The sequence below is a fragment of the Monomorium pharaonis genome, chromosome 8 (assembly GCF_013373865.1).
Source record: "Monomorium pharaonis isolate MP-MQ-018 chromosome 8, ASM1337386v2, whole genome shotgun sequence".
In the NCBI taxonomy this organism is placed as follows: Eukaryota; Metazoa; Arthropoda; class Insecta; order Hymenoptera; family Formicidae; genus Monomorium; species Monomorium pharaonis.
Window position 1 is genome coordinate 1,267,102 of NC_050474.1, and position 12,088 is coordinate 1,279,189.

Consider the following 12,088-nt stretch of genomic DNA (forward strand, 5'->3'; position numbering starts at 1 on the left):
TGTCTCAAATGGAAAGGAGAGACTATTAGGGATCTCGTTCTTAGCGGCGAAATAAAAATCGTCGTGCGAACGTGCGCACTCGCGATTTCTTCGAACTATAAAAAGAGCAGCATTGCCGCGATAGCGATTGCGAGACGCACGGTATACAAAATGATTCACCCAAGTTGCTCAAGGATATTGATTCTTCTTTTTCTCACACTTTTCATTTGGTATGTAAATTATCCGCGAATTAAATCACCTAACCGAATCCATATACATAGCTTCCTTTTTTTTACAGCGAGCTCTCGAGTAGGTAAATTTTTCTCCGAAGAACCGAGGTCGAACGATTGACTGTGGTTATCAGTATCGCTCGCGTTCCTCCTCGCCGAACGAGAGGAAACAAAGCGGCATGCTCGTTACGAGGGTTTATCAGTAGCGACTTCCTTTCCTCCGGTAAATAAAAGAGCAGCCTATCATAGATAGGCGATTCTTTTTTTCTACATTCCGACGAGAAAATCTCGCGTCGCGTGAAAATCGCGAGGCTCCGTTCATCGCTCTCGCTCACGATACCTCTCCCCTTTGCCACCGCCTCCTCCCCGTTTTATGTAACGCGCGTAAAAGGAGACAGCAGACCAGCGCTAACGAACCTTTGTTCCGCGTTTTTACGATTCCAGTAAATAGCCAGGCCTGTGAGTCCACGAGCTCTCGGCGCAGCGTGACGTTATTGCGGCCGTAACAAAGAGACGGGACCGGCCGCGTTTTCCGGCGGCAATGTCGAAAATTGCGTCGGCTGACCCCCCCCCCCCCCCTCCCTTTCTCGTCTCCCTGATTTCTTCCGGAAAATCCCCAAAACGAGGAGGGTCTCTTCTGCAGCATTGCCTTTCCCCGTGCGCGTAGCGTATCTTCGCCACGTGCACGTCTGTCATGTGCACGCCACTGTAGCAACGGTTCCCAAATTGCGAGAATCTCTTGATCTATGAAGTAAGCACTCTATCATGTCGCACATGTTGCGTAGATGGCAGTATGGAAACAGTTACCGTACCAATCTTCAGATTTCCTCCAATTTGACTCCCATATTTTCCCCATTTTATTCCGCCTGTCTTTTTCCGTGTATTACGCGATATATTGTTTCTACATAATTATTAATTCTACATAATTTATCTATTTAATAACAACGTGTGACGTGACGTGGAATATCTTGATTGACATCGAGACAAAAGGCGCGATATGAAGTGATATTAATGCTTGACCCATATCACGTGTTTCGATAAAATGCAAATCACTTAAGGCTCCGTTGAATAATTCAGATTACAGAAACAAATGCATGTTTGCTTAATACTTTTTCTTTTAATATTAATAGAATTCAGTATAATCTAGCACAATCGTTACACAATTGTTCCATTCCAATTTATATCGCAAAATCATGCTGAAAAAAAATGTCTGCTCGATAGAAACAAATTTGCGTCAAGTCTATTAATAACTGATTCAAATTATTTTCTCGCTGAGCACTCAGATTATTAATGAGAAGGCATTTACTTAGTATCAATGGAGAAGATTTATTTGTGCGTCACAGGGTAAACAAGGTACCCCAGAGCTTCCGATTTTAATATTAACGAAAGATTCCGTGGGTGCCTGACAAACAAAGGAATAGTTTGTGTATCGATTTACTCGATGCTCCCCAACAATGTAAGCTCCTTGGCCAAGGAGGCGTCGTAAAAATTACGCAACCCACTGTGCTGGGGATGAACGATTTTAGGGAGCTTTTATGCTCGATGGTTTTTACGAGCCCATTTTGATGGGGATCGATCCATTTCGTATATTTTCTTATCCAATAAAAAATATTGCCGCAACGTACGGTTTTATTGTCGCGAGTTTATCGTGAGGATAAAAAGCATAAAGATACACCGGAGACAAAAACATTACAGCTTGGGATTGGTCAAAAGGCTTTTAAGGATAACAACGAGATATATTTCTTGTTTTTTTTTTGCTATTTTATTTTCTTTTATCAACATTTTAAATTTGTTGTACATGTGCATTAAAAGCTCATTTCAAAAACATCTGCAGGATTGGATTTATATATCAACTAAAGAAAAAATTACAGCTTAGAGCCTCGCAAAGCGCTTTTCTCTTCGACATTATACATACCGTTTTCTTTAATGTTACTTGATGCTACAAATGTTTCGAGGCATTTTTTAATTAAGAAAGTTTTCTAATTTCGATTGATCATTAGCCCACAATTGTCGACTAATTCGTAAATTTCTTGCATTGTAAAATTTTGCGGTATTTTACAATGCATTTTATCATAAAAATCATGTTTAAGATCCCATTTAAGAACATCTGTTTGAATGGCCTTATGCAAAACAGGTCTGATCTTCGCTTAGCGATCAGGAGCAGGCGCGCGGGCGCATTGTTACGCAAAGTTTCGCCGAGTAGAGCGACGTGACTCATTGCCGCTAAACGTTCTTAAACAATTTATATCGGTGTCTTTTAGCGGAAGATTACGTGCAAGGACATCGAGGGATAGAGATATAGAGTAGACGGTCGCACAACTACACTTGCACGCGCAACCAGGCGGACTGCATGCATTGCGACAGTGAGTCACACTTTTGATATCCCGACACGTTTACGAGAATCGCTAAAATACTCTCGCAACGCGAGAGCTTCTTGCATAACTATACATAATATTGTGCTGGCCACTGACTTTCAGAGAACCACATTTTATGCTTTGTTTCACGCTGTTCACATTTAATTTATGTAATCTCGTAATTTTATGCGCGCGCATGCGAGTGTGTTTACGGATTTATGGTTCTTTTAACAAATCACATTTGTTGAGGTAGAGCCTATTTTAAATAGACCCTTTTTGTCTAATTCTGCAATATATATATTTTTTAATGAGAAATTATTTTTGCTAAAATAAATTATGTTAGATGTAAATCTTTAACTTTTCTTGATTTTAAAATCCTTGAATGTGATTTGACAATGCAAAATTACTTTATACTTTTATATTGTGATTTACACTGGTTGTACTTAATTGACCTTAAAGCTTTTTCGGCACATGATGGCACATCTCGAGTATGTGAGATGTCTCTCCGTGTAAAATAGCTGGACGCTGTAATGTACGATTCTCGCGCGAATAGCAAATAAAATGTGTAATTTGAATACATATGCGCTGATAAAACCGCACCTTTCCGTAAGGTGTGTCTGAATTATCTGTTTTGCTGTTAATTCTACTGGAAATGCACGGCGCGTCCAAAATTGGCAATTCCACGATTCACGTTCGTGATTCATTCGCTAAAAACAAATACGGCACACTTCAGCGAATTCTGAAGAAATGGAGGACATTGTGGGAATAGCCTCGAATCGCTATGGTATTATTTCTGAATAAATGAGCCTTTTATCGAGCCTTTGATCTTTTCAGCTTATTAATTACTATAGACAACTATCGTTAATTAAATATAATTGGAGGCCGATAATTGCTCCAAGGGGGTCCCAATTCTCTTAGATAAAGTGTGTTCGATATCCTTGATGAAATGTAGGTTTACGGATGAGTCTACTGACCGACAGACCGGTCGAGCGAACGTCTTCCGTCGATGGTGAACGTCGCGCAAGGTAAAAGCAATTTTCGTCACTCGAGCGTGGAACCGGTTATTAGTCATCGCAAATTGCGGTAGACAAAACTTTCCGATGGTTTCGTAGCAGTTAATTGTGTGTACATTGAATAGCAAATTGCTCCAGATTCCATTATAACGGAATATTGTGTATGTAAAAGAGAAAGGAGGTGGGAAGGGGGAGAGAGAAACGAATGGAATTGTACAAATGGCAGAAAGAAGATCGAAAGAGATGAAAGTAGAAAGACGGTTAGAGCAAACTAATGAAGCGAGAAAGAAAAAAAATAAAAAGGTGTAGAGATAGCAAGAGTCGATTGTGCCTGAGCTTAGGCAGGCCCAGTGGGATAAACCGATACACTGCAATGTTATGACAGCGACGACAGAGTGACAGTTAACATGAAGGCAGAAGGGACAATTTTTTCGGGAGTATTGATCATTTGGTACGCTGTATGAATACCGGTAACCGTTTGCTCTACCTGGTAGTGGACAGGTGACATTTTCTAGTTCTCTTTGTTGTTGGATAGAAACGCGTTCGTAGAAATCTTGTAAGTTTGTCGAAACGATAAATCCGTTTATCTCTTACTGAATGAATCCAATTGTATCGATATTTATTTATTTTTAGAAATGCAACGTATTAATTCCGTGAGAAAAGAATTGCTGAAGAATCACGCTATAAAAGCATGAAGCGGAAATGAAAGATGAACTTTAATCAGTCAGTCCCGCTATTCCCAGAATCGTTATAGGTCCCGCTATAACACAAAGAAAAGAAGACAATTCAGTTAAGTGTGGTACGCAGTGTCATTCTAATAAATGCCACAAGCCAGTATAACAACGGTAATCAAGAGAGAAACAGAAACAAAGATGGAGTCTTCGGATCGAGCCTCTGTCATTCGTAAGGGATGAAATCGAGCGAGGAAAATGGCTAGAGGGCGACCAAGAAAAACGAAACTCATTGTCGTAAGTGCATAGAAGCAAAATGATCGAGTGTCAGAGGAAACGGGAGAGAGATGATCAAGCGAGCTCGATAAAGACAGAGGGCTAAAGGGTGAAAGAAAGAGAAGCAGAATGAGATGGACACGTGTACGTGGAGTATAATCGCGCCAGGACTACCAGGAGGAGGGATATTCAAGCGACGGGCCTGGTAATATCGTATGGCAGTGCTGTAATGAGAGGCGCTTTCCCGAGCGTTGACCCCTTCGCGCTTCCAATACTAACCTCGACCAAAAGTGCGTCCGCCTTCTCCCGGGAATACGAAATAATAGAAACCTCACACTAAAGAGAGAAAAGGCGAGAGAAAGAGAGAGTGAGTGAGTGAGAGAAAGGGAGGGAGATTCCTCGTCTTCACGGAAATCGCGATTGACCGGGAGTTCACACGGAACTCGACTAAAATATCATTCGCCTGAATGTTGGGGCCTCCTCGTGATTACCATAGAGTGGAATTCTTACCACGAACTCGAATAAAATGCTTAAACGTATACTTCATATATATTAAACAATTACTGTGCACTGAAAAAAGAGATAATAATTAAGCCTAGATGGTAGTTACTAAGCTTTGGTAAAATAATCTCAATTAAATGTTCGATCAATATGATTGAACAATATATAAGAAAGAAATTTAGTAATTGATTGGCAGAGTTAGGTAGTAACTAAGTTAAAAAGTTAACAGTTAAATAATTAAGTTAAAAACTTTTAACTTGAAATGAGAGTTATTTTTAAACTTTAACGTATTAATTTCAAATTAATTGAACTAAAAAATTATTAACTTACCTAACCCCTGTCAATTGATTACTATTATTATATTAATTACTATTAATATGATTATTAAAAATTATTAAATATTTGGTTGAATTAATAAACGTTTAATTGAAGTTATTTCACTAAAGCTTGATTATATTACTACTAAACTCTTTCTTCTTGTTACCCTTATTATTCTTGGAGAATGTGATTAGAAAGGTAGGAAGAAAGTAGAAAGTGAAAGAAGTAGAGTGAAGAATCAATTCTGCTATAAGTCGGATTACTATTAGTATTAATTCATAATTAAATTCATATCTCTCCTAGTTTGTGTATTTAGATCCATAAATTTTTAATAATCTTTAATTAAAATCTGTTAATTATATTTCTTTATATTTTATATTTATATTTTTAATCGATACCATACCTTTTTTTTTTGTATCTCGAGATAGAAGGCTCGGACGGCCTTAGAGCTCGCCTGTGTAAGTAACTCTCGTAAGGAGAACTGAATTCGCGGAACTCTCATGCTGATTTCTTTCGGCGGGCCAATCTATCTATCCAATAATCTAGCCTGTCAATCCGCGCAGCACACGAAACACGTTTCCGAGAGACCAGTACCTGTTTTGCGGCAGACAGGTTGAAGGAACTGTTATCGTCGCCGCATTTCGTCACGTCGTCTCGTCCCGAGAGCGGGAAAAGTCGACGCGGTTGCGTTTCACACGCCAATACGCGATGCGACGCGACATCGCCGATTGACATCTAATCACCAAACTTCCTCTCCGCCCCGTCGATTGACGTCTAACGAGGTTGGAGCCCGAATAGGAGAAATACCCGGAAATCGCGCAGCTGGCCCGTCGGTTCCGCGAAAATCCCGTCGTTATCGTCGATAATTAATACACAACGAACAATCAGGAGACACGCGTCGCGCGTCGGCTTTTCCCTAGCCGTCCGTCGTCCCTGGTGGTTCCTTATCGAATTCGCGTGCGAATGACGCGTTTCGCATCCCAGCGTTCGATTTCGCGACGAAAGCCGACCGGGGACGCACTGATGAGAGCTATGCTAATGTTTGCAGCTACTTATCGGAATTATTCGAGAGTAAAATCGCTGATCGCAGCAATCGAATCGAACGTGATTTAATATTGCGCACGCCACTCCGTGACGTTTTACGTATAACGAATACGTGCAAAGTGAATAATCTCTCTGCGCAGTGGTTTATCGCATCGGATTATGGACGTATTTTACGTGTTCTCTGTCCTCTCCTCTTTATTCTCTCTCTCTCGCTCTCTCGATCGGTCTTCCTCTTTCTCACACGTACGTGCGCATATATAGACACAACATAGGTTTCTCTCTGTCGCGCGACAAGACATTTCGTACGCGTAACAAAGACTCGTTAAAGGGCTCTCGCGGAAATGAAGGGTCGGTCCCTCGGTGCCTTCATTTTGTAGTATCCTTAGGAGACAAAGGAATCGGAGGTCTCGGATGGTGGTGCCGTTTCGCCCGCGATTCCCCAACTCGTGCAAAAGGATGTGGTTTCATTGACCCCAACATTTACGACGCACGAAACTGTTATGTCATATGATACGTTTCCTTTACTTAATTGAATTTCAGAATCTGCTTCTAGAGGAAGACCTCAGACGCGCTCGTTTATCTCTTGACTTTTGTTTCTCGGTTAAGAGGTAGATTTGATTTTTGTTCCGTTCTGTCAGTGTACGAAATCACCTTGATTATTTCTTTGCCGGTAAAATATATATCTGCGGATTTGTTTAACAATGAGCGACATTAATTATCATTACAGTTGCGAAATATCAGGTGTGATGAAAATATAGCGAATATATTGATTTGAAATATGCCTCTTTTAGTGGGACTATTTGTAATTCCGAGTTGCAGGTTCGGTGGTGTGAGATAACTTATCAGCAATCCAGAAATTACTTTTACGAGAGTTATTCAGGTCAGATTACGCTTGTGACTTCTTCGTGGAGAGGAGGTATTTACAAGAATATAATCGACTATTTTGATATAATAAACTTATCACCTGATAAATTAATACAAACGTATTGGTTAACATAAATATATCAGTATATTTACTTATTTCTATAAAAAGAAGACACATAATTTATACTGCTGTTTGTTACTTTCTTAAAATCGTCGCAAGATTAAAGTATTTGGTTCTCCGATTCATAAAGTATCACGAGGCTGTGGCAATTTTTTAAGTCTCCTCAATTATATGCAAAATTTTTTTTATATTATAATATTGGTATTATTATTGTTCAATTTCAAATTTGAATAAACGTACATAACGTTTTTAAAATATTCTTTTCTATGAGTGATATCTTTTCTTTGTTAATTTTTTCAAACAATGTGATTTGCCTGTCTAACACAATATTATCACAATCCGGAAATTGTACGAGCAATTTACTGGCGAAAAATTGTTTCTCGCGCCTCGACCCTTAAATCAATAGGTATGTATCAATACGTCATTGGAGATTATGTTTAATCGTATGACGAAATTGTAGTTATCATTCCGACATTCTCCTTTCCGTTGTCTCTCTTTCTCTTACTCGTCATCGCTGTTGTTACGAGTTCGCTTTGTGCCGATAACCAGATGCGACTGATATCTTCAGGGCGGTTAGTACCACTGTTGCTAGGCATCAGCTGATCAGGCCGGTCGCCTGCGTGCAGGGGTGTACCTTCGATCTTCCTATACCTTCTATCTACGGAACATACGTAAATGTTTGTAAGTTCCGTGTTGGATTACTCAAAAGAGAATGTTAGTTTGAGCGAACGTAGATTCTGAAAGTTCGATTACGAGGCTTAATAACCGAATTGAAGCTTCCAAACGCGCGATTTTTCAGGCTAAGCGCTGATTTACAAATAATCAAGAAATAGAAGACAAGCAATTGAAATGAAATAATTTATTATTACGTTATAATCTTAGATCGCAGGTATCATGAATGTCATTTAAGTTGTTGAAATTTAATTCTGCTTCGAAAGGAAGAAAGAGCCGGTGAATGTTTCGAAAATGTATTTAATTCTGTCTATCTAAAATATGCAGTAAACATTTTATAGAAATATTTTATAAGGATTCTGGAATAATGTGAAAATCGTTTCACCACTGGTGTTACAGCCCTGCCACGACCAATGAGAGCCGCGTAAAACCGGCGTGCGTACCCCCACCATCCCCCCCGTCCGATTCTCGCGTCCCCCGTTGTCCCGCTTTCCCGACGCCCGGCACCCCGGCAGCCGGCCAGATGATCGCCGCGGCCGCTTCGACTCGCTTGGCATCGCTCGGCGGCGTTCAGTTAGCAACCGGCTTCCATCCGAGGTGGATCGTCTCTCGCACGTCTCGCATCGTTCACACGAGTCACACGGGCCGTAACCTGATTCTCTCTCGCGTTTCCGAGAGACCTCGCCTCGCTGTAGTGCCGGTACGTTTTGCACGCGTTGACGCGCCTTTCTGTCTTTCTCTCTCTCTCGTCATTGACTCCAAGTTTCCGGGAGAAGCCCTCCCTCCCCTCTTGTGATATATTATGACTGGTCGTAGTCGAGCTACATTACGCCTCGTACATCTCGCTACTTGTAGTGACAATCGACGGACGTGTCGCGTCGAGGCCGGTCCGCCGAATCGCCGGTGATTGTTCGGGATCGCACGCACGGGATTGACGAACCTCGTCGTCGCGTCCGCGCGCGACCTGCCTGAGAAAGAGAGAGAATAGATAGAGAGAAAGAGAGCGGTGGGATCAGGAACACGGTCACCAGCCCGGGGCGTGCGCCCGCGAGTATATCCCTTATCGTCAGTGTGCTTATCTGAAAGGCCTTCAAAATTCCCATCGCCAACGAGAACGATCCGCAGCCGGTGGCGGCGAATACGATCGCGAATCGTGGTGCCACCACCAGCAGCAGTAGCACCAGCGGCACCAGCGGCAGCAGTAGTATGGGCAGCATGGGTCAGATCGCACCGAACGACGTGAGTGTCCTCCTTCATTTTCTTTTTTTTTCATCCCTTTTTCTTTCCCCAGTCCTTCTTTCCGCACGTCCTTTTCGAGGGGGGACTTTCCGCACGGTGTGCGCGAGGTTGGTTGGTCGCTCGAGACAGCACCGCACGTCGACGTATCGACCCGTCGTCGCCGCGCTGCTGTCACCTGGTCGACGTGTCGTCGAACCGACGACCGCCGTTCGACGCTTTTTTTTCGCTCGAGGAAAGAGAGAAAGAGAGCGAGAGAGAGAGACACTCGGAGATGTACCGAGCACTCCGGAAATCGGAGCAGGGCAAACGTCGACGTCTCTCTTTCTCTCTGTCGTCGGCTCTCGGAATCGAGCGAACCGGCGGCGCCCGAGTCGCGCAACAAGATTCGCAACAAGTGGAAAGTTTCTGCGCTATCGAGGAATCACGTCTTTTCGAACCCAGGAAAACGTGCGCGTCCGTCCGCCCATCCGTCCATCCGTTGTTTGGAACTTTCCGCGCGCGAGGTGGTATATCAAAAGCACCTCGTCACTTGCTGATAAACAATTCCCGTCGTCGTAAACGCGGCATTAGAGTTAATCGCGTTCTGCAAGTTTCTTACTTGCGCGTGTTTACCTCAAATATTTGTACAAAATGGTTCATGCGCACGCCGATACACGTATCTGTAATTGCCGCGTGTAAAAGTAGATAAACTGTCGTTCGAACGTGATAAAATTCCCTCCGTCCGCTTTACGAAAGACGCCGTTTTTCGTCTCACGTGGCCGTTACGTATTTTAATTGCTTCACAACGTCATTAATTTGGCATCAATCGTCGTCGTTATCGATCTAATCATCATCCCTCTCACCCTCCTCGAATGTAAAGGTAATCTGTCTTTTAACCTTTAATTTTTTAAGCTGATGTAATTTAATAAATATGTATGCCTCACGTGTGCACATTGAAAAGGAGAGGGTTATAATAACGATCAAATTTCGATGAAACAGTTTCAATGAAACGTTCTATTAATACAGTGAAATTGAGTGTAATTTCATTTAGTATAATAATTATATTATTAGTAACCAACCGGTTACTAAATATTACTAAACATTTGGCTACTTTAATGAAACATTACGTTGAAGTTATTTCACTCAAGCTTGATTATTATCATTATATATAACGTATGCATTTAAATCTGAACGAGAACACTGACCGAATGTTGCTTTTTCAGAAACTGTGAAATGATCGATAAATTTATTCGTCAAGCATTTTAATTCTTTTTCATTAAGATCAACACTCTCCATTGCAAACTCCGATTCTCTCGAGAAAATCCGCAGTATTGTTGACACACAATTATCTTCGCACGTGCGTCCGACACGCATTCGGAAAAGTCACCAAGACTATGCTCATCGGTAGAAATAGAGCACAATAATGATGCGGGAGCGATAGAGAGAGACACGAGAGAGAGAGAGAGAGAAAGAGAGAGAGCGAGAGAGAGAGAGAGAGAGAGAGAGAGAGAGAGAGAGAGAGAGAGAGAGAGAGAGAGAGAGAGAGAGAGAGAAAGAAAGTAAGTAGCGAGTTCGACCAGCTGGTCGGCCGGCGGCTGGCTTGGCTTGCCGGCGCGAGAGAGCGAGCGAGCGAGCGAGCAAGTGAGAAAAAGAGAGAGAAAGAGAGAGAGAGAGAGAGAGAGAGAGAGAGAAGCAAGGCACATTAACGATAGATAGGGATAGAACAGCAAAGTCGCGTGATCGTGTTCAACGTCGACGGTTGGCTGGCGAGATTTAACAGTGACGAACGTGTACAAACCTTCTTCTCTGTTTACGCGTTTGTTTTATTTTTTCTCTCTTTTTCTCTCTCGTCTTACTCGATTAATTGCACGCCGATCTCGCGTTGAGATAACGTCAACGTATCTTTGTGTCTTTTTTCTTGGTTTTCTAGAAACTTCTTTCATGTTCAACGGGATCATCGACGAACGGAACTGTCGGTTCACGATTCCGCTACGGCGACTAACGACGATTCGAATGTGAAATGGCGGTACGCGGAGACTTTTTTTTGGCCGCGGATAATTGGTTCTACTCTTATGTAACGCGATAATCGTGTAAAGAAGCTCTAGACGGTATGTGCCAAGTGTGATGGTTGGAATTTGGCATGTGTTAAGAAAAAGTGGTCAGCGCGACTTGGGAGACAAAGGATCGCTTTGATATCGAAATTGCTTCCACGCGCATTTTACAACTTTATAAAAGAAGACTCTTAATTTTTTAATACATCTTTTTTTTAATTATAAGTTTTAAGCTTGGAATTGAAACGTAGTCTCGAATTTTTCCCACACAGAAAGAAAATTTTGCTGAGGTATCTGAAAATTTAGCTGAATACAGATATGAAAATAATTTTGTTAAACCATAAAAATAATTACGAAAGACAAAGAGGTACAAGCATAATTGTATCGTTACAAAAAGTTTTGATATTTTAGCAACAAGCTTTAAAAGTTCTGCATAATTATTTTGAGTAAAGTTTAAATGTCTTTTTTTTTCTTCCTATCTCGCTTGTGCTTGTCAACCGTGATAATTCCAGTCCACTGACCAAGTGGTACGCAATGATTAATTTATACAAGATTAATTCTACTCGAATGAGAAAACGTCTAGTTCAGATGATACCGTCGCGATTACATTGGCGTTCGATTTTTGTCCGGCCACGTGCCCTGCCTGATAAGCGATCGCGATGACTTGGTAATCAGATGACAAATCAGATAATCATCCAATTTAACCTTGCATTTGCACACATATACATAACAGGTATATATTTTTTTGCAAGTTTTAAAGCTCGATGTCGGTTGAA

The 12,088-nt window shown here is 41.6% G+C and overlaps 1 protein-coding gene across 3 annotated transcripts in view; it reads left to right on the forward strand.

The window, feature by feature from the left end:
* The window catches only part of LOC105840631 (sestrin-3), a 172,601-nt gene that overhangs the window by 124,757 nt on the left and 35,756 nt on the right, over positions 1–12,088 (forward strand). The gene's annotated exons all lie outside the window — the stretch shown is intronic.